The sequence below is a fragment of the Rosa rugosa genome, chromosome 2, assembly GCF_958449725.1.
Source record: "Rosa rugosa chromosome 2, drRosRugo1.1, whole genome shotgun sequence".
Classification (NCBI taxonomy): Eukaryota; Viridiplantae; Streptophyta; class Magnoliopsida; order Rosales; family Rosaceae; genus Rosa; species Rosa rugosa.
The window spans coordinates 29,435,384-29,459,180 of NC_084821.1; the positions used below are offsets into that span (position 1 = coordinate 29,435,384).

At 41.2% G+C, this 23,797-nt stretch overlaps 1 long non-coding RNA gene across 1 annotated transcript; it reads right to left on the reverse strand.

Annotated features, from left to right (window-relative positions):
- Nucleotides 1–127: 127 nt before the first annotated feature.
- Nucleotides 128–14,647, reverse strand: LOC133728224 (uncharacterized). Its single transcript, XR_009855687.1, has 3 exons — nt 14,585–14,647; nt 14,043–14,104; nt 128–244 (listed from the first exon to the last, which is right to left on the reverse strand). It is a non-coding gene; the product is annotated as an uncharacterized LOC133728224 (long non-coding RNA).
- Between the last annotated feature and the right edge of the window lie 9,150 nt (nt 14,648–23,797).

Sequence of the window (23,797 nt, forward strand, 5' to 3'; positions counted from 1 at the left end):
AGGAGTTCTTCAACTCCATTGCTGAGAAGTTTAAAATCTCAGATAAGGCTGAGATAAATAATCTCATGAAATCACTCATGAGAGGTTCTAATATTGCTGGAAAACTAAGGGGACTGAATATGGCTGTGGAAGATTCATTTCTGGTTTACATGCTGCTAAACAAACTGCCAGAAGAGTATGATAATCTGAAATCACTCTACAAGACTCAGAAGGAGCAGTGGACTGTGAATGAATTGATCTCACTCTGTGTTGAAGTTGAAGATGAAGTCAACAAGAAAGGAAAAGAGATTTCAGTGAATTTAGTCACCAAAATGCAGCACAAGAAAAGGTTTGGAAACAATTGCAACAAAGGCAGCACCTCAAACCTTACAGTTAAGACTGACAACAATAAGGGTAAGTCTTCTAAGCCTGCTATAGTGATGAAATGTTTCTTTTGCAAGAAACCAGGGCATTTTAAGAAAGATTGTGAGGGTTTCAAGGCTTGGCTAACTAAGAAAGGTAATTTTCTGTCAAAATCAGTCTTTAATTTGGAAACAAATGATTTTCTACAAGACAATTCATGGTGGTTTGACACTGGCTCACCTATACATATTGTCAATTCATTGCAGGGATTATCAAGAATAACAATCCCAAACAGGAATGAGACAAAGGTGTGCACTGCAAGTGGCCAAAAAGTAGCTGTAAAAGCTGTAGGAATTGTCAAGCTTGTGTTTAGGAACAATTATGTACTAGAATTTGATAGGAGCATAAAGTGCGACGATATTATTGAGTATATGCCCCATTTTAGACTTGTTTCTCCCTTAAGTTTCGTGTTTTGAGTCATCGAGTCAGTTTAAGAGTCTTGTACAGTGTTTGGCGTAAAATAGGCGCAAAATGCGAAATTTATGAAAAAAATCCTAACGGGATCAGGATTCCTTACCGTCGACGTTTTTGCGGTCTTTACATTAATTCCCTTTATTTTCTCTTAAAAAAATCTGATATTCTCCACCTTTTTGTAGGAAATTTACGACGTTTGACCAAGCAATGAAGAAGGGAAATAAAGGAGAAAGACGTTTCAGCTGGAAAATAAATAAAGGAGAAAGACGTTTTCAGTTCGGGAATAAAGGAGAAAGACGTTTCAGCTGTTAAAAGACCCCATTATGAGAGGAGTTAAGGCCATAAAAGAGACGTTTCAGTTGGAAAATTAAATGAATTATGATGCAATCCCATCCGTCCAATGATGAAGGGTATGATCGACAAAAGCCAACCAATGCTCCCCTATAAATAGGCAACGTCCAGAACAGAATTTCCATCACTTCCCGGCCTATCACTTCCCGGCCAATCACTTCCCGGCCAATCACTTCCCGGCCTATCACTTCCCGGCCTATCACTTCCTGGCCAAAATCTTTTCCGAGACTCTGCCCAATTCACTCCTTAAACTTCCATCACTTACAAGACCGTGACCACCATCCATCCATCAATCTACGAAGTTCTTAGGCGCTGAGTCAAGGACGCTCCACCACCATAGCAAAGACGAGTTCATCACCTTGTTGCTAAGCCGCTGAGGAAAGCTTCAAAGTGTAACTATGACTCTACTTACAATTTTTATTTCGGTTTTCTGTGTTTGGATTTGCGAGTTGTGTAATTGGAGACATGAAATTTTCAGAATATTTTTATTAATATTTTTGAGATTTTCAGTTTATTATTGAGTTAATTTCGAGAATTCTTTTATGATGCATGTTACAATCTTGTGCCCTTTTATGTGTTTAGGTAATTTTCAGAGTTAGGTTCATAAGTTTGCATGCAAGAATAATGGTGAGAGTTCTTGTGTGTTTGCTTAATTTGCCAAGGGTAACTGTTATTTGTTAAGGCGCTGAGTTAAACAAGTAGCAATTAGTTCTAAAAAGTGGTAAAAATCATGCTTTAATGATTAAACGATTCTGGAAATTACGTGTTAAATTCTATGTGTAATGGTTAATTTGCACGTGTGAGTTGATTCGAGGGTTAGATAATACTACTACTTAAGAGAACTACGCTGAGTGTTTTCAAAAATTAGTAGTATTAGGCTTGGTAAGGACTTTTCCGATCCAAGCCTACATTAGAACAAATCAGATAAATGGATTGATCCGCTGAGGCTTTTCATTTGGGCTCTTATCTATGCATTCAAGATGGGCACAGTTTTGTAGCATGTTGAAATGAATTTCTGAGTGGTATTGGTCTAGGTTAGGGAAGTCGATCATTGTATATAGGTTTATTTGTTTCGTTTTTATTTTAAGTAGATTAGGAACCAAATCTCAAAACCCCCATTTTATTCTTTTATTTTGTTAATTGACCTTTTTGTGTAGGTGTACCCTACAATCCCCGGACTGAACGATCCCTGCTTATCCTATACTGACAACTACATTTTGCAGGGTTAAATTGTGAGGCTATTTTAGCCGCATCAATTTTTGGCGCCGTTGCCGGGGATTGTTAAAATCCCTTGCACTTAAAGTGTCATCGATTTTGTTGTATATAGAATGCATGTTAATTTTTGTACTACACTTGTGGAATGGTGACAAATTGCGATTTATGTTAGGCCAAGCTATAATTGTGATTTAGTTTAAGTTTTATGAGTGTTACAAAATTAAGCATGTTTGTAATTGTTATGTGAGTCTTTTATAATTGTTGTACAATTTGTAGAAGTTTGTTTTTTTTAGCATGTTGTAAATTGTATGTGTTTTACTTAGATTAATATACTTAGGTTGTTATTAATTTAGTTAAATACTTAATTGTTTTAAGTGTGTAAAATCGTATGAGTAGACAAGGGCCCTTTTGTTAATATTGGCCTAAACCCTTCATTAGTACCTTGCTAAGGTCTCTTGGGGTTGAGGGCGGCCTTTATTAACACTTGGAGAACGGTCTAACACATAAGTTAATTTCCCAGCTGAGTAAGGGGCATACGGATGGTGTCTAAGGTTGAGACCCTGGGTGATGGGTTCAATTGGATCTCAGAGATACTATAGAATGTGCGTACACCACTATGTGGGAGTAGCCGATAGGGGCCTAAACCTCAATGAGGGAGTAGCCTCCGTAGTATCACCAAAATGAGTCCTCCCTCTCACTTAACTCTTAATCTGGCCATTCGGCCTTCTGAAACAAAGGAAAGAGACTTATGTCTAGGCGACTATCCCTATATCGTATCTCACCAATAGTAGTGGTTTCTATTGGGCTCGACTTACAACTTGAAATCAATTGAGATATTAACTAAGTTTATAACAAACTTAAACTTAAAAAAAAAAAAAAAAAAAAAAAAAAAAAAATGTTGTGTGACATGCTTAAGGTATATTGGATTAAACATGACCTTGTCGAGGTTAGCTGTTCTATAGTCCCATTGCACAAACGAGGTCCTCTGTTCCAGTACCTAAGTATGTAAATGTAAAAGTAACTTAGAAAGTAGGAAAGACATAATGTTTGTATTTCGAACCTTGTATATGTTACTAACACTTGATTTGATCTTAAAGGTCCATGAATGTCCACTGTCTCTGATAAGACTAAGGAGCTCTTTGAGAAATTGGAACGTGCTAAGCAAAGGGCAGAACTAACTTTTTCAGACCGCCCTCCTTTAGAAAGGAGGGATTCTCAGGACTCTAGCTATTCAGGTTATAACTCCTCAACTAGATCAACCGAGGAGATCAACAAACCTGACCATTTTGAAGAAGGAGAAGAACAAGTCTTTGAAGAGGAAGAAGAGGAGGTCACTGAAGAGGACGTTGCAGACACAGAAGAGGAAGAAGAGGAAGAGCACGCCCGTGTTGAGCAAGTACAAGCACCAATGGCTGAGACTATTAGGCAACTGTCTAATCCTACAGGTGGGGGTGCTGCGCCCTTATGCATTGCCTATCCAGAACCAGGAGAGGGGCTTAATGATGATTTTGAGTTAAAGAGTGGGTTTCTGCATCACCTACCCAAGTTTCATGGGATGAGTAGTGAAGACACCAACAAGCATCTCAAGGAGTTCGAGTTTGTCTGTGGGAGTATGTGCCCTAAAGGAGCTGATATCAATATCTTGAAGATGAAGGCATTCCCCTTTACTTTGGAGGACAAGGCCAAGACTTGGCTATTTGAGCTGCCTGCTGGGACTATCAACACTTGGGATAGGATGAAGGGCGAGTTCCTTACGAAGTACTTTCCTGCCTCAAAGGTCACTGTTTTGAGGAAGCAGATTAGTGGAATCACGCAAGGACATGAGGAGAATTTCTGCAATTATTGGGACAGGTTTAAGAGCCTTGTAGCATCATGCCCTAACCATGGGATGAGTGAGGGGTCCCTCCTTACCTATTTTTATGAAGGACTCACCGCTAATGAGCGTGGTCTGTTAGATGCTGCTGCTGGAGGGTCCTTTATGGATAAGACACCTGCTGATGCAAGGGAGCTACTTACTAATCGTGCACTAAACTATCAGCAATATGAGGGGGTGCTTTCCTCTCAACGGAGGGTACATGAGGTGTCCACTAACTCTGCTCTTGAAGACAAGGTCAACAAGATGTCTACTCTGCTGTCTCAAGTCTTAAACGGTAATGGAGGAGGAGCAATGGCTCAAGTGTGTGGGATGTGCTCGACTCAAGGGCACCCCACTGATAAATGTCCCCAGCTTGCCTCTCCAGAAGGATGGGAATCTGTTAACGCCCTAGGGTATCATGGAGGTCAAGGCGGCCCGAGGTACAACCCTTACTCCAATACGTACAATCCTGGGCTCAGAGATCACCCCAACTTTCGTTGGGCCAACAATGATAACACCTTGAGACCACCTCAAGGCCCAGGTCAGAATTCTCAGCGCCCACCAGGTTTGTTTTTGAGGCCTCAGGTACCTCAAACTTTTGGTATTCCCAATTCTGTCCCTCCACCTCCTGTTTCTAATACTTTGAGTGCCCCTAATTATGATGAACTGTTGAAGTCCCTTGCTGCGGGGCAACAACAACTTAACACGGCTACTCAAGCTTTGGTTGTAGGACAGGCGACCCATTCAAAGGATATTGCAGAGCTCAAGAATCAAATGGGCCAAGTGGTGGATTTCATGGGTCGGATTGCTGAAACAGGGAAGCTACCAAGCAACACAGTGCCTAACCCAAGGAATGAGCACGCCCAAGCCATCATCACTAGGAGTGGACGCGTACTAGTTGACCCTCCCAGAGCCCACAAGAAGACCCAAGCGGCCCATAATGAAGAAGAAGACGTTGTGGAGGTGTCTAAGGAGGATGTTGAGAAGGACCTAGCTACATCAAGGGTGGAAGTTAACGTGCCCCAAGCTGAGGCACCCAAAGGTACAATTCCTAACTCTAGTGGTTTAGTTAAGACTAACCCAGTTGTTTCTATACCTTTCCCAAGCCGGTTTGCCAAGACGAAGAAAGATAAATCTGATCAAGAGATCTTGGAAATCTTCAAGAAGGTTCAAGTGAATATGCCCCTGATCGAGTGCATCAAACAAGTGCCTAAATACGCCAAGTTCTTGAAGGAGCTTTGCACCACAAGGAGGCAGACAAGAGAGAAGGAGGTGGTGAAAATGAGCGAGACGGTATCAGCCGTTATCCAGAGGAAACTACCCCCAAAGTTAAAGGACCCAGGGAGTTTTTCTGTTCCCTGTATCATTGGTGACACCAAGTTTGAAAATGTGATGTTAGACTTAGGGGCATCCATAAATGTTATGCCTTATAATTTGTATGTGTCCCTAGGTCTAGGCCCTCTTAAAAGGGATAATGTTGTCATTCAACTTGCTGATAGGTCTAACAAATACCCTCAAGGGTATGTTGAGGATGTTCTTGTGCAGGTAAACCATCTGATATTCCCTGCGGATTTCTACGTATTGGACATGGAGGAATCACCCCTAAATACCACTCCATTACTTTTAGGGCGTCCCTTTATGAGGACTGCAAGAACGAAGATCGACGTTTACAAAGGGACTCTCACCATGGAGTTTGATCAAGACTGTGGCCTCACTGGAGGCTCAGCCTATAAAGAGGTCAATTTCTTATTTGTCAATTCCGGTTTCTACTAATAAAATGCTACGCTCTATTGTTCAGGCACCCAAGTTGGAATTGAAGGTACTCCCTGAGCATTTGAAGTACACGTACCTAGGAGAAAAGGAGACCCTCCCAGTGATCATATCATCAAGGCTGGAGGTAGAGCAAGAAAGGAAGTTGGTGGACGTGTTGAAGAAGCACAAGACTGCCATTGGTTGGACTCTAGCAGATATCAAGGGGATCAGCCCAACCACGTGTGTCCACCGGATCCTGTTAGAAGATGGCGCCAAGCCCACAAGAGAAGCCCAAAGGCGTCTACATCCGCCCATGATGAAGGTGGTCCAAGATGAGGTGATCAAGTTGCTAGATTGTGGGGTGATCTACCCCATTTCTGATAGTAAGTGGGTCTCTCCAGTGCAAGTGGTGCCCAAGAAGTCTGGGGTGACAGTGATACAGAACGAGGATAATGAGCTAGTGCCCCAGAGATTAGTGACTGGTCATAGGGTATGTATCGACTACCGGAAGCTGAATGCCACAACGAGGAAGGATCATATGCCCTTGCCTTTTATTGACCAGATGTTGGAGCGCTTAGCGGGCCATTCCTACTATTGCTTCTTGGACGGATATAGTGGGTACAACCAGATCTGCATAGCCCACGAGGATCAGGAGAAGACGACCTTCACGTGCCCCTTTGGGACCTTTGCTTATAGGCGCATGCCCTTCGGCTTATGCAACGCACCAGGTACTTTCCAAAGATGTATGCTTTCCATTTTCTCAGAATACATTGAAAATATTATTGAAGTCTTTATGGACGACTTTAGTGTCTTCGGTAAAGATTTTGATACTTGTTTAGAGAATCTAGGATTGATACTTGAGAGGTGTGTAGAAACTAACCTTGTGCTGAATTGGGAGAAGTGTCACTTCATGGTGACACAAGGGATAGTGTTAGGACACATAATATCTGCTAGGGGCATTGAGGTAGATAAGGCTAAGGTTGATCTTGTACGTCACTTACCCTCCCCCACAACTGTGAGGGAGGTACGCTCTTTTCTTGGCCATGCAGGATTTTACAGGCGGTTCATCAAAGACTTCTCCAAGGTGGCGAGACCTATGTGTGCCCTATTGCAAAAGGACGTGCCCTTTGTGTTCAATGAGGATTGCAAGAAGGCGTTTGAAAAGCTCAAGGAGTTGTTGACCACGGCCCCCATCATGTGCCCACCGGATTGGAGTCTACCCTTCGAGCTTATGTGTGATGCATCAGACTATGCTGTTGGAGCTGTGTTGGGCCAGAGGAAGGATAAGAAGCCCTATGCTATTTACTATGCTTCTCGGACCCTCAACGACGCCCAGCTCAACTACTCCACCACTGAAAAAGAACTCTTGGCTGTAGTCTTTGCTTTAGATAAGTTTCGTTCTTATTTATTGCACTCTAAAGTAATTGTTTACTCTGACCATGCAGCCTTGAGATATCTGATGATCAAGAAGGAGGCCAAGCCTAGATTGATTAGATGGATCTTGCTGCTGCAGGAGTTTGACCTAGAGATCAAGGACAAGAAGGGAAGCGAGAATGTGGTGGCGGACCATTTGAGCAGGATAGTACATGAGGAGGACATCCAGCCCCTACAGGAAACTTTCCCAGATGAGCAGCTCTTTGGGATAGAGGTTAGTGTGCCCTGGTATGCGGATATAGTTAACTATTTAGTCACTAGGACATTTCCTGACACACTTTCCAAAGCTAGTAAGGATAAATTGAAGAAAATGGCTAGGCACTTTATTTGGGATGAGCCCTATTTATGGAAACATTGTAGTGACCAAGTTATTAGGAGATGTGTCCCAGAGTCTGAGCATAGGTCAATTCTGTCATTTTGCCATAGTGAGGCTTGTGGAGGCCACTTTGGGCCTCGTAGAACGGCCTTGAAGGTCTTAGACTGTGGATTTTATTGGCCCACTATCTTCAAGGATGCAAACTTGTTTTGTATTTCTTGTGATAGATGCCAACGGACTGGTAATCTTGGCCCAAAAGATCAAATGCCCATGAGCCCAATAATAACTGTAGAAATTTTCGATGTTTGGGGCATTGACTTTATGGGCCCATTTCCTTCGTCTAATGGCTGTTTATATATACTATTGGCTGTGGACTATGTATCAAAGTGGGTGGAAGCAAAAGCCACCAGGACTAACGATTCAAAAGTGGTTGCAGGTTTCTTGAAAACTAACATATTTTCCAGGTTTGGTGTGCCACGTGTGCTGATCAGTGATGGAGGTTCTCATTTTTGCAACCGGACAATCGAGGCTTTGCTGAAGAAGTATGGGGTAACCCATAAGGTGTCCACGCCCTACCACCCTCAGACCAGTGGCCAAGCAGAGGTGTCCAACAGGGAGATCAAGAGGATACTCGAAAAGACAGTGGGCCCAACAAGGAAGGATTGGAGCCAGAGATTAGATGATGCATTGTGGGCCTACAGAACAGCCTACAAGACGCCTATTGGGATGTCTCCCTTTAGGTTGGCCTACGGAAAGGCATGCCACCTTCCAGTGGAGCTAGAGCACAAGGCTTGGTGGGCTGTCCAGAAGTTCAACATGGATTATGATGAAGCGGGCCTACATAGGAAGCTACAGCTAAATGAGCTTGAGGAGATAAGGAATGAGGCCTACGATGCTTCATGGATCTACAAGGAGAAGACAAAGGCCTACCATGACAAAATGATCCGCGGAAAAAGCTTCCAAGTGGGCCAGAAAGTTCTGTTATTCCATTCCAGACTTAAGCTATTCCCTGGTAAACTTCGTTCTCGTTGGGTTGGCCCATTTATAGTTACAAATGTGTTTGCTCATGGTGCTGTAGAGATCAAGAGTGAGAAGACGGGGAAGGAGTTCAAGGTAAATGGGCATCGTCTCAAGCCCTACTATGAGTCCTTCGTGGGGCACACATTGGAAGAGATACCCCTCCAGGAGGCACCCCATGACGTGTGAACAAGGAGAAGAGTCCCGGCTGAAGGACTATAAATATTAAGCGCTGCATGGGAGGCAACCCATTTCAACAGAAGCTGTGGAGGAGCCATCAACGAGAGTTTGACATTTCTATCCCTTCACTTGCTTAGGTTGAATTGTACTTGTATTTTTGTTTGTTTGTTTATTTTACCCTTCTCTTGTTTTCGTAGCCCCCCATATTTAGGGTCTATATACCATATTTCTTGCCTATATTGAGGACAATGTAGATTCTAAGTATGGGGTGGGTTTACACCTTTATTTTCAGAATTTTTTCAGTTTTAAAAAAAAAAAAAAAAAAAATTTATTTTGATGGTTTTATAGTCTTTTTGTTTGTTTGAGTCTTAGGATGCTCCTAACGTCTAGGATGAACATGTCTCTGAATTCATGGCTGAAGGTTTTCACAATCGAAATAGGACTTAATTGAATTCTGTGGTTAATCGACGTTGTGATACTTGTATGAAGATTTGAGATAGGATTGTAACTTGGTTCACTAAGCATGCTAGGATTAAGTCTAATTCATTTGACCCTAAGTGAGCTTTTGAGCTAAACTACTTTCTTTTCGAGTGCTTAATTGATAATTCCAGAATTTCATGGCTGTATTTGCAAAACCTCATTATTCTTTGAAAATCCAATGATCATGTGCCATAGATTTTAATGGACTAGAGAATACTAGAACTCGGCTGTTGTGACTGTCAAAACTTGTATGCCATAATATGCACTGATCCTGGATAGGATAGAAGGCATTAGGGTAACCACCATAGCCAAACAAGCATGTGTCCCCAATTGTGCCCGTCGTGGGACTCCTTAGAATGAACCCCTTTGAGCCTACGTTGAAAACCTTTGTTTCATCACCCTCACTACCCTACCATGAGCTTAGTACAGGATATCTCTACCCTTGTCCTAGGGACTTAGTAGAGCATGACATAATGTGTAGGGGTGACGATGAAAGACAAGTGTGGGGTGGGGAAAATCCAAGAAAAAAAAAGAAGAGAAAAAAAAAATTTGCCATAAAAAAAAATTGAAAGAAAATGAAAATGAAAAAGAAAGAAAGAAAGAAAAGTGGCAAAAGAGAAGAAAAATTGAAAAGAAAACTCTTGGGAAATTGTTTAAGTGTGGTTTTGGACTTTCAAATTTGTAGAAGGCTCAAAGTTGAAAATTAGGCCTTTGTCCGTTTCCATGTTCGTTAGAGTGAAGGTTGGGCCCAAAACAATGATAATTGGCCTACAAAAATGGTGACATAAGGTGGTCCATATATGCTCTGCTAGGTCCTTAGGATTTTTGTATCCTTAATCTTCATTTCGAAAACCCTAGCTTAGCCCCATTACAACCTATTTTAAGTGCTGACTTGATCCTTGAGATGGGCAGTCTTTGGTTAGTGGAGTCAGGTACGCAGTCGAGCTTATGGTTTAGGTCCATTTGTGCACTTAGTCATTTCTTGAGGTCTTTAATAATTCTTCACAAAATGCGTTTATTGATGAAATATGCAAGCTGTTTGTTGCCTTCCAATTTGTTCTCTTGCATATACTTGAGTGTGAAGCTTTTAAGCATAGCCATTTCTGAGAGAAAAATCGAGAGTATGCCTTGTGAGTTTGGATTGGACTTGTTCGAAACATGCTATCGTTCACTGTATAACTTAAGTTCTCCACATCTTACTTAGTCATATGAGCGTTACATGTTTATTAACCATGGAATTATCTATGCGATTTTGATTAAGTGTTTAACGTGAAAGCCATGAGTTTGGAGTCTCTGAGACAACAGTTAGGGGTAGTAGAGTCATTTACTTGCTTTTTGTCGAGTCTTTGTTTTGTTTTGTATTTCTGTTTTGCTAAGGGACTAGCAAAAGCTAAGTGTGGGGTATTTGATAGGAGCATAAAGTGCGACGATATTATTGAGTATATGCCCCATTTTAGACTTGTTTCTCCCTTAAGTTTCGTGTTTTGAGTCATCGAGTCAGTTTAAGAGTCTTGTACAGTGTTTGGCGTAAAATAGGCGCAAAATGTGAAATTTATGAAAAAAATCCTAACGGGATCAGGATTCCTTACCGTCGACGTTTTTGCGGTCTTTACATTAATTCCCTTTATTTTCTCTTAAAAAAATCTGATATTCTCCACCTTTTTGTAGGAAATTTACGACGTTTGACCAAGCAATGAAGAAGGGAAATAAAGGAGAAAGACGTTTCAGCTGGAAAATAAATAAAGGAGAAAGACGTTTTCAGTTCGAGAATAAAGGAGAAAGACGTTTCAGCTGTTAAAAGACCCCATTATGAGAGGAGTTAAGGCCATAAAAGAGACGTTTCAGTTGGAAAATTAAATGAATTATGATGCAATCCCATCCGTCCAATTATGAAGGGTATGATCGACAAAAGCCAACCAATGCTCCCCTATAAATAGGCAACGTCCAGAACAGAATTTCCATCACTTCCCGGCCTATCACTTCCCGGCCAATCACTTCCCAGCCTATCACTTCCCGGCCAAAAACTTTTCCGAGACTCTGCCCAATTCACTCCTTAAACTTCCATCACTTACAAGACCGTGACCACCATCCATCCATCAATCTACGAAGTTCTTAGGCGCTGAGTCAAGGACGTTCCACCACCATAGCAAAGACGAGTTCATCACCTTGTTGCTAAGCCGCTGAGGAAAGCTTCAAAGTGTAACTATGACTCTACTTACAATTTTTATTTCGGTTTTCTGTGTTTGGATTTGCGAGTTGTGTAATTGGAGACATGAAATTTTCAGAATATTTTTATTAATATTTTTGAGATTTTCAGTTTATTATTGAGTTAATTTCGAGAATTCTTTTATGATGCATGTTACAATCTTGTGCCCTTTTATGTGTTTAGGTAATTTTCAGAGTTAGGTTCATAAGTTTGCATGCAAGAATAATGGTGAGAGTTCTTGTGTGTTTGCTTAATTTGCCAAGGGTAACTGTTATTTGTTAAGGCGCTGAGTTAAACAAGTAGCAATTAGTTCTAAAAAGTGGTAAAAATCATGCTTTAATGATTAAACGATTCTGGAAATTACGTGTTAAATTCTATGTGTAATGGTTAATTTGCACGTGTGAGTTGATTCGAGGGTTAGATAATACTACTACTTAAGAGAACTACGCTGAGTGTTTTCAAAAATTAGTAGTATTAGGCTTGGTAAGGACTTTTCCGATCCAAGCCTACATTAGAACAAATCAGATAAATGGATTGATCCGCTGAGGCTTTTCATTTGGGCTCTTATCTATGCATTCAAGATGGGCACAGTTTTGTAGCATGTTGAAATGAATTTCTGAGTGGTATTGGTCTAGGTTAGGGAAGTCGATCATTGTATATAGGTTTATTTGTTTCGTTTTTATTTTAAGTAGATTAGGAACCAAATCTCAAAACCCCCATTTTATTCTTTTATTTTGTTAATTGACCTTTTTGTGTAGGTGTACCCTACAATCCCCGGACTGAACGATCCCTGCTTATCCTATACTGACAACTACATTTTGCAGGGTTAAATTGTGAGGCTATTTTAGCCGCATCAATTTTTGAACAATGTATATTGTATCCCTAGTATAAATAGGAATCTTATTTCTGGTTCTCAGTTTGTGTCAAACAATGGTTTCAAGTTCTCTAGTGACAATAAAGTTATGCTATTCTATCATGATTCAGTATGTTTTGGTCAAGCTAAAATTATAGATGGTTACTGGTGACAGGACCCGCCCCCGGATTTCACCCTGAAATCCGAAGTGGCCCTGCGGGGTCCACTTTAGAAGAAATTCTTCCAAAAATTTGGCAGAACTTCCCCTAAAATGGACTACCCAAAACCTGTAGAAATGAAATTTACACTTCTAAATCACTCATCCTTATTCTCTTGGAGCCACCCTGCTCCCCAAATCACAACATCGTCCAATTCACATAACACAAAACGCAACTTGAATAACATTAATCCCACAGGTAATCAGAGCAATTCTAATAGAAAGGTAAACAAGGAAAACCTAATTCAAAGGCAAACGCGGAAGCCATGCTGTTGACTATGCCTCAATTCCATGTACGCCCGACCTCAACTAATTTCGCCTGCAAACTGGGCATTTGAAACCGAAGGGCCCAGGGGAAAGTATTTGAAAAACACGTTAGTGTGAGTGGACAAAAATAAATAATTAAGATGATTTAAATGAAGCAAACATAAATACTTTCCCACTTATTTAAATTTATAAAACCCCGATGCATGCAACGTTTATAAAACATATTTCTTTAAACTCAAAATCTCGTGAAAACATACCAGCCCCACTGGTTAAGAGAAATCGGACTAGGCCCCGCTAGTCAAGTAATAATAGGATATGGGGAAGAGATATCACCATACGGGTAAAGGAGCCCCTTAGGCTCTACCTACCCTCGACTGCCACCCACACATAGATTGTGTGAGGAGGAGAACTAATAACCTCGACTACCACTCACGTGAGGAGGAGAATAAACTACCTCAACTGCCACTCACAAACACAAAGTAAGTGAGGAGGAGACCTAGTAATTGGACCCCGGTATGGTAAGGAAAACATTCAAAAATCCCGAAAAATTCAAAAGACTTCCCCAATCTCTCACAAGAAAAATAACCATTCCAATGACGTGGCCCCGCACGCCAAAATAGTCTCGAAGTCATAAACAAATGGGCAAGAAATAATAAATAATTATAATTTCCTTAGGAAATCCCATTTCCGATAATATTCCAGAAAATCTCAAAATCATCATTAAGGCATTCCCAATGCCAAAACCAAAAGTCAATAAATAAATAAGAAATATAACTCCAACGAAATTCCATTTTGAAAATCTTTCAGAAATCTCAAATCGACGAATAGAAATATATTTAATTCCGAAAACCACCTCAGAAATAATTCGTCGAATATCCATATCAATCATAAATTCAAATCCGAGCATAGAAACTCACGTTCGAAAATCATGATGGAAAATCCAATCAAAATTCCAATAAATATTCAAAACCAAATAATATCCGAAACTAAATAATATGCTCAAAGAATAATATGATAATTAAATAAAGCATTAACTTAAGAAACAACGCATGCATCAATTCTTAAAAACAAAAGTCCACTCACAGTACTATTCCGACGATCACGTAAACGAGTTCCTTCGTCGAGCAGTAGCTCGATACATCGCCCTGTACAATATTATAATTCGTGAATAACGATTCGGCAATTAAATACGATTCTAATATCTTGTCCTCCTAAATCAAACTTCCAATTTCTTTTCCAATTTAACCAAAACTTCATCATTAACACCAATTCTTTAATTCAAAGTTTCTAGGGCAAAGTTGAGAGAAATCCAACGGTGGAATTCTCGAAAATCAATAACCAAACTATTGAACTTTGGAAAAATTCCGATCAATATCCAAACCTCCTCCAATTTCCACCAAACTTCACATACAAGCTCCACAACATTTATAGGATTTAATTGGGCTAAAACAGAATTTAAAAACCTACTTTACTCGCCTCCACGCGCCAGCAACAGTGGCAGCGCGTGGGCCCCACGCTCCGGCGGCCACCACCTCCGATGGCCACCAAATTTTGGCAGCAGCACCTACTCAACAAACCCAACAACTTCCTCAACTGTGACAAAGTCAGAAAATGAGTACAAGTACCTCAACAATTAAGGAGAAGTTTGAACCCGATTTGTGAATAGTGACCCCAAACTTCAAGCCGTCGATTCTTCCTTCACACTTCAAATCCCTGCAAAATACTTGGGGAGCATCATCTACATCTCAAGGCGCTTCTAAAGGACTAGGGTTTGTCGTTTGTGGTGGCTGGAATCGGGAGAAACCGGCGTTGACCTTAATCTGCTACAGTGACCGTCCTCTTCTTCTCGATGCTGCACCTTCCACAGTTCAAATTAAGCTACCAAACAAACCCAGAAATGAAGAGAAGGAAGAGAGCTTTTGTCACGCCCCTGATTTTTAACACAATTAAAAATCGATATATAACCCCATAATTATACATGCGTGAACGTTCAGCCATCAATACCAAATACCTGGAAAACTTTTTCCCTTTATACAACATACATATTGATGCCCTGAACCCACTATGTCAATATTGACCCGCCCACAGAATCATATATTACATAAGCTTACGAATTAAATTGTCAACAACAAGATAAAACGCAAAAGCTCCTCAGAGTTTACTACATAGCGGAAGTCATAACAATGGCAAAACCAAACAAGTTTGCTTCCTACCAGTTCTGCTGCCAACAAGCTACCTCAGCTTCAGCCCCGATTATCCTACCCTGCAGGATTAACCCCTACACCGTTGGAATGGTGCACCGGGTTGTCACACAACAAACCCGGTAAGCTTTTGCAAGCCCGTATGAGTAACTCGAAACAACTCACACCAAATCACAACCACAACCACACTTAAAAAAAAAAAAAATCAAATTAAGTAAAATCAATAATCCCTGCATTGAAACTTAGTTCAGGAGATCACATCCGAACAACAATCCAAAAAGCAGTAATCCCTGCATATAACTTAGTTCAGGAGATTACATTAAAACAATCGATAAAATCATAGTAATCCCTGCATAGAAATTTAGTTCAGGAGATTACATTAAAACAAACAATCTCAGTTTAAACATTATTCTCAAAACAACTCACACTTGAATTCTATCAAAATAACATAGAAAGCAACTCACACCTTGATTTCTATCAATCGTACCATAACGTACCATAGAAAACAACTCACACTTGAATTCTATCAAAATAACATAGAAAGCAACTCACACCTTGATTTCTATCAATCGTACCAAATCGTACCAAAACGTACCAATTCGTACCAAGTCGTTAATAAGGAAAACAACTTACACCTTGTCCCCTTAAAAACCGTTAATAAGGAAGCAACTCACACTTTATTCCCTAAAAACACGTAATGTCATGAGTTATCAATAACCAATTCCCGTTACCCCATGAATTACCTAGATGGCAGACAGACTAGAGCTCTAACTGAACGTAACCACTCGTCCGGCCAAAGACGTGATTACCTGATATTCTGCCCAAGGTCATAGACCTTCGTTCCTCGGGCCGCACAGTCCCTTGGAGCAAATCATTAAAACAGTCGCACAGGACTCAAAAACATTACACAAATCTCACGCTTTTCAAAACAATCGAAATCGACATTTCCATAATCATTGTTTTCCGAAAAGCCACAAAACAATAAAAAGCATCATTTCATGCATATTGTTTTCATACACAAATCTCAACGCTTTTCAAAACAAATCGAATCAACAATTCCAAGTCATTTGTTTTCCAAAAGCCACAACCCAAAACAATAAAACGCATCATTCATGCCTATTGTTTTCATAAATCCACAACCCACTAAAACATATAATTTGCAGTTAAATCAATAACTCACAAAACGATAAGGTGTTCCGTTCCAAAATGAACCTTGTGAGATTACTCACCTCGAAACTCCCGCTGCGTCTTCAATACAGAACAAAGCAGCCAATCACAATAGCCGTCCAAAGAATACTTCGTCAAGTACCTAAGGAAACACAACTCTGATTCAGTTAACGAATCACAAGGAATAACGTTCGAAACCCTAAATCGAACCAAAATTCCCAAGGTGACGCCAATCAAGGCGAAACCACATCCGAGACCTCCTAAAGTCTCCAGAACACTTCCACGATCGATGTGTCCAAGCCACAAGTCGATCCGATGCTTAAATCCTCACGGATCGAAACATCGAACGGTCCGAAACCGTAAAAATCACAACATGTTCATACGATCTCCAAAAATTACAAACAATATATCGAAATGCTCGTATCGACGAGTAGATCGAACTCAGGAACAGAAACTATCCCTGAGGTGGCCGGAAACCGCCGGAAAACACCACCACAGTGGCGGCACCGCCGCCAAACCAAACTCGGAATTTGACAAAACTTCCAACACCAAAGTTCTTCATCTCAACCCCAATTTCAACTTTCATAACTACAACAAAGTCCAATTATAAACCAATCGATCGAATTTTACCTTAGAACAAACCGGACCGATTGAAACCCTAGAGTTTCAATTCCAAAATTCGGCCTCCACGAGTTGAATCGATGCAAGCCACCTTGTGGGAAGCATCAACGTCCTCCAAGCTCCAAAAGCCCTCAAGAACCACCGACAAAGGTGGCCGGAATCTCCGACTCCGATCAAGGCGATTTCATCCCCGAAGCGGCTTCTTCTCGGCCTTGCAGCGCCGCCTACGGTGCTTCCCACGACGAACTACCACCACAGACGTGTAGAGGGGACTGAGGCGAGCAGGATTCCCTTTGGAATCGCGTCGATTGGTGGCCGGAGGAGGGAGAACGACGCCGGCGAATTGGAGGGGCGAAACCGGGCTCGGGAGAGCTGGGTTTCCCAAAATGGAAACCTGGCCTTCTTTGCAATTTCCGGAAATTTTTGTCCTTTTATACCAAAATGGAAAGTTTTTCCGAAGCCCATAACTTCTTCATACGAACTCCGATTCTCGCGTTCCGCATGTCCACGAACTCGTATCGATGCGCTCTACAACTTTCGTGAAGGAAGTTTTTGGAGAATCTCAACACTTCAAAAGTCAACCTTTGCAAACCCCCTAAAGTCATACTTTCCGAATAAAAATTCGTCCGAAATACTTCCACTCCATCCACGAGCCACGAAACCGTCCGATAACCACAATTTAATTTCCGGAAAATCCTCGGAAAATAAATACGAAATTCCGGGGCATCACATTCCACCCCCCTTAAAGAAATTTCGTCCCGAAATTTAAACGTACCACACCCACAAGTACGAATAAACTCATCCCCAAAGATCCAATTCTCATTCCTCAGCAACCTGTTCTTGCCTCATTGTTCAACATACCTAGATCAACAATAGATACAGGTACCCTACCTAGTATCACAATTCTAGGAATCTTTACCACACCGCTCGGTGGTAACCCAATCATTTCATGGATCTCATCCTCGTACACTATCCAATAAAGACTCTGTGACTGTAGCACTACGCACAGATCACACAAGAGTCCAGAATCCTGTTATCACAACAGTATCTGCATCATATCATCAATAATGCAAACCTTGCATTACAAGAATTGAAAATGAAACTTTCATTTCAACTCTAATCGAGCCTACATATCACAACTTAATAAGTGTCTACCCAACCTGGGGACACAAAATCAAGCTAAGGTCTAGCCCCGCCTGACCCACACATAAATCATCGCTTGTCATTGTAATCACAATCAAAATGGTATAGACCCTCTACTACCACAACAATGAAGGATGCATCACACCACAAGCCACACTCAAAGTCTAACTCTAGACAACAGGGAAAACCCAACACAAGGAAAGAAGTACACAACTATCACACATCATTCTAGCAACCCAAGTAGAAATAGATAAGGTACCTTCTAACCCTCCATATCCTTTCCACCGAAAGGACAACATAAGTCACCGCTGTGACAATGTTCTATTTGCTAACTTAACCATCAAGAAGCAATTCAAGTCTCATCTAGACAATAAAGGAAGAATACTCTCGGAATTCTCCTATAATTACATACTTATGAGTCCCCAGCAACCTCGACCGTTACTCCCATAAACTATCATGGCAGACAGACAATAACTCTGACTGACATTGTAACCGCTCGTCCGGCCAAGGACGTGATTACCGATAACATGCCTTTGTCACCACTTGTGACCATCTGTGATTCAATCTCGATCACCATCTGAGATCAGTCACCGTCTATGACTCAATATATCACCATCTGTGATCAGTCACTATCTGTGACTCAATATATCACCATCTGTGATCAGTCACCATCTGTGACTCAATATCGATCACCATCTGTGATCAGTCACCATCTGTGACTCAATATCGATCACCATCTCTGATCAGTCACCATCTGTGACTCAATATCGATCACCATCTGTGATCAGTCACCATATGTGACTCAATATCGATCACCATCTGTGATCAGTCACCATTTGTGACTCAATATATCACCATCTGTGATCAGTCACCATCTGTGACTCAATATATCACCATCTGTGATCAGTCACCATATGTGACTCAATATCAATCACCATCTGTGATCAGTCACTATCTGTGACTCAATAGCAATCACCATCTGTGATCAGTCACCCTCTGTGACTCAATATCAATCACCATCTGTGATCAGTCACCTCAACCTAGACACGATATACACATAGCTCACACCTACGGCCATCAATTCCATAATCTTCCATATCGTGCCTACATAAGTCGACTGGTGACTACAGCCTCATGCTTAGATTCTCAACTAGCGTTCCATTACACAAATTAAATCAAACAAGACTTCCTCAAGAAATGTTTGATGCCATTCTAACGTCCTACGGCGAATCCCAAACCACGCTCATTTCCTCCCCATTAAGAGCCTTTGTCATCAACATGACATCAAAGGTGAAAACAATAAATCACCTTCCTATCCTCGCACAGAGTACAATCGTCATCACTATGATCTTCAAGATAAGTCAAGCCAACAATCAATCAAATCAAGAAGAAAACAAGGAAATCACAATTCAAAACAAGCAAAACAATTCATAGTAACCCCTGCGTGCAAATTTAGTTCAGGAAGTCACAGCAAAACAAGCAAAACAATTCATAGTAACCCCTGCGTGCAAATTTAGTTCAGGAAGTCACAGCAAAACAAGCAAAACAATTCATAGTAACCCCTGCGTGCAAATTTAGTTCAGGAAGTCACATTAGGTCAAACAATTCAAGTCAAAGTAGTCATCGTAATCCCACACTCTGACGTCTGTAGGTAGCCCCGACCATCACAGCAGTCATCTCGATTATTGTTAACTTAATAACAATTCAGCTCCGCTATCGAGCTGTCATCACACTGATCATTCACAATAGGTGTAGTAGGCTGCACAACGTGCGATGCCTGCACCTCATCCTCAAAAATCTCCTCAACAAGAGGAAGAATCCTGCCCCTACCTCGGGCCCTACCCCTACCTCTGGGTCTACCCCGACCCCTAGCTTTGCCTCCTGGTAATCCATCACCCAAGGAGCATAGCACACTTGGTTAATACTTGCAAAATCTCCAAACGCAAGTATAAGTCAACGCTATGACTAAATCAACCACAACACCACGTCAGGGAAACAATCCCATCCCTCATGTCAAACCAGAGTTAAATCTAAAGGTCCTCAATCCTCAAAAGATTCTAACTCCTAGAAGCTACTCTAAGCTCCTACACTTTGTTCACTGAGCCAACACTGCCCTGAAGACTCACATTCCAACTCTCACTGCATACCCAATGACTATATCAATACCGAAGAGCATCAGATGGGGATCCGCTGCAGACGGGCCATCACTCGAGGAGTATTGATTGTCACCAAATATGCACCTTACGCTCTGATACCATTCTGTCACGCCCCTGATTTTTAACACAATTAAAAATCGATATATAACCCCATAATTATACATGCGTGAACGTTCAGCCATCAATACCAAATACCTGGAAAACTTTTTCCCTTTATACAACATACATATTGATGCCCTGAACCCACTATGTCAATATTGACCCGCCCACAGAATCATATATTACATAAGCTTACGAATTAAATTGTCAACAACAAGATAAAACGCAAAAGCTCCTCAGAGTTTACTACATAGCGGAAGTCATAACAATGGCAAAACCAAACAAGTTTGCTTCCTACCAGTTCTGCTGCCAACAAGCTACCTCAGCTTCAGCCCCGATTATCCTACCCTGCAGGATTAACCCCTACACCGTTGGAATGGTGCACCGGGTTGTCACACAACAAACCCGGTAAGCTTTTGCAAGCCCGTATGAGTAACTCGAAACAACTCACACCAAATCACAACCACAACCACACTTAAAAAAAAAAAAAATCAAATTAAGTAAAATCAATAATCCCTGCATTGAAACTTAGTTCAGGAGATCACATCCGAACAACAATCCAAAAAGCAGTAATCCCTGCATATAACTTAGTTCAGGAGATTACATTAAAACAATCGATAAAATCATAGTAATCCCTGCATAGAAATTTAGTTCAGGAGATTACATTAAAACAAACAATCTCAGTTTAAACATTATTCTCAAAACAACTCACACTTGAATTCTATCAAAATAACATAGAAAGCAACTCACACCTTGATTTCTATCAATCGTACCATAACGTACCATAGAAAACAACTCACACTTGAATTCTATCAAAATAACATAGAAAGCAACTCACACCTTGATTTCTATCAATCGTACCAAATCGTACCAAAACGTACCAATTCGTACCAAGTCGTTAATAAGGAAAACAACTTACACCTTGTCCCCTTAAAAACCGTTAATAAGGAAGCAACTCACACTTTATTCCCTAAAAACACGTAATGTCATGAGTTATCAATAACCAATTCCCGTTACCCCATGAATTACCTAGATGGCAGACAGACTAGAGCTCTAACTGAACGTAACCACTCGTCCGGCCAAAGACGTGATTACCTGATATTCTGCCCAAGGTCATAGACCTTCGTTCCTCGGGCCGCACAGTCCCTTGGAGCAAATCATTAAAACAGTCGCACAGGACTCAAAAACATTACACAAATCTCACGCTTTTCAAAACAATCGAAATCGACATTTCCATAATCATTGTTTTCCGAAAAGCCACAAAACAATAAAAAGCATCATTTCATGCATATTGTTTTCATACACAAATCTCAACGCTTTTCAAAACAAATCGAATCAACAATTCCAAGTCATTTGTTTTCCAAAAGCCACAACCCAAAACAATAAAACGCATCATTCATGCCTATTGTTTTCATAAATCCACAACCCACTAAAACATATAATTTGCAGTTAAATCAATAACTCACAAAACGATAAGGTGTTCCGTTCCAAAATGAACCTTGTGAGATTACTCACCTCGAAACTCCCGCTGCGTCTTCAATACAGAACAAAGCAGCCAATCACAATAGCCGTCCAAAGAATACTTCGTCAAGTACCTAATGAAACACAACTCTGATTCAGTTAACGAATCACAAGGAATAACGTTCGAAACCCTAAATCGAACCAAAATTCCCAAGGTGACGCCAATCAAGGCGAAACCACATCCGAGACCTCCCAAAGTCTCCAGAACACTTCCACGATCGATGTGTCCAAGCCACAAGTCGATCCGATGCTTAAATCCTCACGGATCGAAACATCGAACGGTCCGAAACCGTAAAAATCACAACATGTTCATACGATCTCCAAAAATTACAAACAATATATCGAAATGCTCGCATCGACGAGTAGATCGAACTCAGGAACAGAAACTATCCCTGAGGTGGCCGGAAACCGCCGGAAAACACCACCACAGTGGCGGCACCGCCGCCAAACCAAACTCGGAATTTGACAAAACTTCCAACACCAAAGTTCTTCATCTCAACCCCAATTTCAACTTTCATAACTACAACAAAGTCCAATTATAAACCAATCGATCGAATTTTACCTTAGAACAAACCGGACCGATTGAAACCCTAGAGTTTCAATTCCAAAATTCGGCCTCCACGAGTTGAATTGATGCAAGCCACCTTGTGGGAAGCATCAACGTCCTCCAAGCTCCAAAAGCCCTCAAGAACCACCGGCAAAGGTGGCCGGAATCTCCGACTCCGATCAAGGCGATTTCATCCCCGAAGCGGCTTCTTCTCGGCCTTGCAGCGCCGCCTACGGTGCTTCCCACGACGAACTACCACCACAGACGTGTAGAGGGGACTGAGGCGAGCAGGATTCCCTTTGGAATCGCGTCGATTGGTGGCCGGAGGAGGGAGAACGACGCCGGCGAATTGGAGGGGCGAAACCGGGCTCGGGAGAGCTGGGTTTCCCAAAATGGAAACCTGGCCTTCTTTGCAATTTCCGGAAATTTTTGTCCTTTTATACCAAAATGGAAAGTTTTTCCGAAGCCCATAACTTCTTCATACGAACTCCGATTCTCGCGTTCCGCATGTCCACGAACTCGTATCGATGCGCTCTACAACTTTCGTGAAGGAAGTTTTTGGAGAATCTCAACACTTCAAAAGTCAACCTTTGCAAACCCCCTAAAGTCATACTTTCCGAATAAAAATTCGTCCGAAATACTTCCACTCCATCCACGAGCCACGAAACCGTCCGATAACCACAATTTAATTTCCGGAAAATCCTCGGAAAATAAATACGAAATTCCGGGGCATCACAGCTTTCCAACGACACCTTATGCGTCAAAATCCGTCGCCGAATGGAGGCGTTATGGCCGGAAGAAGGTGTAGAGGTCGGAGACGGAGGAGGGAATCGGTGAGAGAGAAGAGAGAGAGCTCAGTAAGTTTCTGGAAAAATATGGTAACTTACCACAGTACTTTCTCTATATATAGAAAGTTACTATGAACAGTAATTTTAGAATTTGGCTATAACTTTTGCATACGAACTCCGATTTAAGCGTACCACATATGCACACGCTCGGTTTAACGTCCTCTACAATTTTCATGAAGAACATTTTCTCAAATTTTGACCCGAACAAAAAGTCAATTTTTAGGGCCACTAAAAGTATCGAAACAAAGTAAAAAGTGAAAGTAATTGTCGTTTACCGTCCAAATGACTAGTAAACTGGTAAATTGAGATACGGAATGTAACAATCTCCCCTCCTTATAAAAATTTCTTTCTCGAAATTTCATGCCGGTTAGAAAAGAAAAGGCACACCAACCAATTGATTCAAAATACCACAATCTCAAAACTTATAAACTCTTCCTTAGATTAAGCTTTCCTTTTCGCAACCTCAAATCAACAACCAACAGAAACTCTTATGATCCCCACTACAAAAGCAATGAAGACATGCTTATAATCCAAA